This window comes from Neophocaena asiaeorientalis, unplaced genomic scaffold (genome assembly GCF_003031525.2).
Source record: "Neophocaena asiaeorientalis asiaeorientalis breed wild unplaced genomic scaffold, Neophocaena_asiaeorientalis_V1.1 scaffold1188, whole genome shotgun sequence".
Classification (NCBI taxonomy): domain Eukaryota; kingdom Metazoa; phylum Chordata; class Mammalia; order Artiodactyla; family Phocoenidae; genus Neophocaena; species Neophocaena asiaeorientalis.
This window is the reverse complement of record NW_020175311.1, coordinates 9,095-13,966: the sequence shown is the minus strand read 5'-3', so window position 1 is coordinate 13,966 and position 4,872 is coordinate 9,095. Positions and strand designations below refer to the sequence as shown.

The window sequence follows — 4,872 nt, the reverse complement described above, 5'->3', positions numbered from 1 at the left end:
CATATATAATGATGAGAATGTATTTATGTGAAGATAAGAAATAACAGCATGATGGTATCCTGACAGAAACAACCTAGTAGAGAGCACAACATTGATGGTGGTGATAAAGGGGTGAGAGATGGTAGTGATATTGTTGAACTGGTGTGAGAGAAAGAGATCTAAAGACCTTCCTCAACTTATGATGGAGCTACATCTGGATAAACCCATTGTAAATTGAAAATATCATAAGTCAAAAATGCATTAAATACAACTAACCTACCCAACATCATAGCTTAGCCTAACCTGCCTGAAACGTGCTCAGAACACTTACATTGATTAGCCTACATTTGGGCAAAATCATCTAACACAAAACCTCTTTTATAATAAAATGTTGAATATCTCATGTAATTTACTGAATATTGTACTGAAAGTGAAAAACAGAATGGTTGAATGGGTACAGAATGATTGGAAGTATATCAGTATGAGTTGTTTACCCCATAATCGTGTGGCTGACTGGGAGCTGCAGCTCTCTGCTGCTGCCCAGCATCACAAGAGAGTATCATACCACATATTGATAGCTCGGGGAAAGTTCAAAAGTTTGTGGTTGTGTATTTTCCTCTAGCCAGGTTTAGCTGTGCGAGTTCAGGCTCCTTGAGGTGTATTTGGACTTAGCTAGAGTTATTATTTTGCCAGGGAAGCAAACAAAGTGAGAGAGGGGCATGAGACTGGAGGGTATATGCCAATGAGTGATTATAAAGACTGAGCATGACATTTGAGATAGGGAAGGAGGGGAGAGAAAACAATAAGGGACCGAGAGATGGTGAAATCTGGCAAAAACAATGGACTGGAGATTTTTGTGAGGTTAAAGGATAGTGGGGTCTGGGCTTCCCTGGTGGTGCAGTGGTTGAGAGTCCGCCTGCCAATGCAGGGGACACGGGTTCGTGCCCCGGTCCGGGAAGATCCCACATGCCGCAGAGCGGCTGGGCCCGTGAGCCATGGCCGCTGAGCCTGCGTGTCCGGAGCCTGTGCTCCGCAACGGAAGAGGCCACAACAGTGAGAGGCCCGCGTACCGCAAAAAAAAAAAAATGATAGTGGGGTCTGGGTACCAAAGGGAATGAGCTGGAAAAAGAGGTGATGGTCATAAAGAGGGATGTTTGAAATTGAGATTATGCAGGGATTGCTGTAATTGCTGTGACAAGGCCTAGGGTATGGCCATGCAAATGAGTAGCTGAGTTGGGGTCAAGGTCGATGTCATGAAGGAGAAATGAAGGAGCCAGTGTATCAGAATGATCATTCTTGAGCTCACCAGGAATTAAGACAGGACTACTACCGTTGGGAGTGACATAGTTCCAGGAGCTAAAATCTTTGAGAAATAAGGGAGAGGAGCACTGAGGTTTGGTAGATGATGACAATGAAGTCTAGTTGGTGACACAAGCTGTCAAAAGCTGGAGGTTTTCAGGGATGTGGGAGAGGAATGCTCTAAAGGCAGCAGTGAGAAGCAAGGAAGACATTTACCAGAGCTTCAGGCTCTGTGGTACAATGGTGATGGGAGAGAAAAATCGTCTACTTCTCTTGAGTGGGCTTCCAGGGACACAGAGTCCTCTGGGAAGAGCCTGGTTTCTGTTAGGGAAAGACAATGAAGGGCACATTAAGAGAAGAGGGTGAGGATATGGAGGAATTATTGAGGTTACATTGCATTTTAGGAGTAGGGAAGGGGTGTGAGAAGTGAACTGAAGAGAGAATGTGGTGACAGCCTTGTGGAAGTTAGAATGTGGCAGTTAAAGGGTATTGTGGGGATTTGGAGGATCTTGTGGTGACTGGCACAAATGGGGTAGACATTATGATGAGATGAGGTCTGATGGATTTGAGGCAGATAGATTTAAGATAGACTTTGAAGTTTTGGCTAGGGTGGGGAGGTGAGTGTCTGAGGCTTCCTGTCAACCCCAAGAGATGTGGAGATTCAGTCTTACACCTAGAGCACTGGTCCACAGGATGTTCCATGTTGCTCCTGGAAATAGATCACATAAATCTGTAGCGAAAGAAAAATGGGCTAGAAACTATATCTCACATTCAGGGTAGGAGTACCCCTAGGGAAGTGGGAGGAGAATGGAAATGGGGTGAAGGTCAAGGAAACCTTAATTTTTCTGTAATGTTATAACAGCATCCAAATCTGAGTGGTAGAAACACCGGTGTTTGTTATATTTAATGCCTGGGACATTGTAGGTACTCAATGAATGTTATTTGTTGAATGAGTGTGCTTTCTGTATTAACAGTTCCTCCAATGAACATACAAAACTCTCAAGTTAGCACATCATGCTACAAGAGCATAGAAAAGAAAATGGAGAGAAGTGGGGAAGGCCTAAGAAATGCTTGAGGAGAGAGTAATTGCTGATCTATGCAGATCTCTACCACCATACATGAGCCTTATGGAAAATATGGCATGCAAGCTAAAGACATAGTCCTATCTCCATTTTACCTTAATGCTCTAAGGTTCTGGGTGAGTATCCAGAAAATGACCTTGAATATTTAGTTCTTTCAAGTAACTACTGGAGTCTCCTTTTTGTCTCCCAACATAGACACTGGGTGGTGCTGCTGTCCAAAAATTCTGCTCTATCCTGGATTTATTACTTCAATCTAAAGACGGGTATTTATCTAAGTGTCTACTGTAGACCAAGCAAGGTGCTGGGGATTAGAGATATACAGATGAATAGCCTCAGCAGATTCTCCTCTGATTACACTGCTACCATGTTCAGTGGCTGAAAAATTAGAAAATGTGACTTTTACATAGGAGCGTACCACTGTCACAGAAATGCCCCGTTGTGGGAGTGAATGATCCTGAACTACCCACCCTTTCCATGAGCACCCCTCCTCCAACACCCGGCCAAGGATCAGAACAGACATTGAGCATCACTCGTTGTCACCGCATACTTAGGGTCCTTTGAATATAAAAAGCCAAGAGTACCTGATTATGGCTCCTTCAGCTTGGATCTCGGAGTTTTGGACGTTCAAAGCTAACTGGGTAAAATATGTCTGCTTATTGTAGAGGCCCCTATTATCGTGGAGGAGTGAGTATACTTGGGAGGAAGGGAAGTGGACTCTCAGGATGAAAGTAGTGGGAGAAACAGGGCAGGTAGGCCAGCCACTGATCCCTTGGGCAATCAGTGGGCTTGGATGGGGTCTGGATAGGCGGATCTGGTATGACGTTATCAACACCCAGTTGCGAGGGTGAGGTCCTGAGTGGAGAGGAGACAGTAGACTGAGGTCAGCAAGTCTAAATAGGTGGGAGGGGCGAGGAGGCGTGTCTAGGATCCCTTGGTCAATCGGAGAGGACTGGGGAGGGGTCTGGGGGCGGAGTCTGTCACGCAGCTTATAACTGCGGGGTTCCGCATGGGAAGGCTAACCTCGTCCTGTGTACCAAGCGGTCTCAGTTCAGCGCTCTACCTTTCACTGGTCTTCAAGCCTTCGGGTGAGGACGTGCGGCCCCACCAGAGCCAGAGGACTGTGGGGACAGGAGGGCGTGGCGGCCGCGGGGCTGGCGTATTGGGCCTGCTGGTTTTGGAGGGGCGGGGGTTGGGATGGGCGATTAGTATCTGCACCTCCTGGCGAGTCCGAGCCTTTGTTTTCGCAGCGCCGCCTTCTGCGCGCGATGCGGAATCCTCCCTGGGGCTGTCCCTGGAAGGTCCGAGGCGGGAGCCCCCAGAGCGGCCAGTCCGCTGTGGCTGCAAGTCCGAGGCTGAGGGGATGAGGAGTGTGGGGCTCGGAATGGGCCCTCTGGGGCTGGCCCTTCGCTCTCTCCGCTCCCGTGGCTGTTAGGTTGGACTGGGCTCCCGACAATGATGATATTTATTTTGAAATGTAAGCAGATTGCTGCAAACAAACTGGTCTATGCACCCAGCCCTGTTATTAGTATTTGAAGTCCCTGTTTCCCCCCTCTGGAGATTGGCGGCTGATCGCTTGTCAAAGGAAGGTCTTAGGGTGACCTCGACGGAAGGGAGGCATTCTGGGGACGTCTGGCTGCTTGGGGGCCTCTCAGTGCTAGTCTGGGCACTAGACGTGTCTTACCCCACCAGGGTGGGGCCAGGCACACGCAGGAGAGCTCTGCTTTCCGGGCTCAGGGGTCTCCTATTGTCTCTTCTGGACAAACCCGGAATGATCACATGGCACCTCATCTCCTAGCCTCATCTACTACCCTCTCCTCTTGAGGGGAAAATATGGTGAAATAGAAATGAGCTCTAGTTTATCCCATTCTGCTGAAGTTCTTGGTTTGATCATAATTAGCTGTGCCCTCTTACAGCGTTTACAAACTAGTGCCATAAGGAGTTATTGTGAGACATGTAATTAGTTATGACTGGATTTAATCCCTCCTCTTATTGTAGCTCCTTAATCTACTGTCTTTGGGCAGATAAAATGGAAAGAAACTAGTCCAATTTGTGCTACCCCTTTTTGTGTGCTGCTCCCTAACCCCCAAGAAAAATGCCTCCCTCTCATAGTAATTGAATACAAAGTGAACGTGCTCAAATAGTGCTATCTCCTTACAAATTCATTAGCTGGTTAAACCCAGTCCTTATTTTTTCTTCTATCCCTATCTGCTCATGTGTTTCTATCACCTCCATTTTACTTTTGCTGTGATTTTAAAAGTCAGACATATTGGCTCCCGGTTTCTAGAACATCTTGGTTTCTAGTGCATCCTGATCCAATGGCATTTACTGTCTATCAAAAATGGGGTAATGGGCTTCCCTGGTGGCGCAGTGGTTGAGAGTCCGCCTGCCGATGCAGGGGACACGGGTTCGTGCCCCAGTCCGGGAGGATCCCACATGCCGCGGAGCGGCTGGGCCCGTGAGCCATGGCCGCTGAGCCTGCGTGTCTGGAGCCTGTGCTCCGCAACGGGAGAGG

General features: G+C 47.8%; 1 protein-coding gene across 1 annotated transcript in view; it reads left to right on the top strand.

Annotated features, from left to right (window-relative positions):
- SLC25A53 (solute carrier family 25 member 53) overlaps window positions 1-4,872 on the top strand; it is a 29,288-nt gene that overhangs the window by 22,681 nt on the left and 1,735 nt on the right. The gene's annotated exons all lie outside the window — the stretch shown is intronic.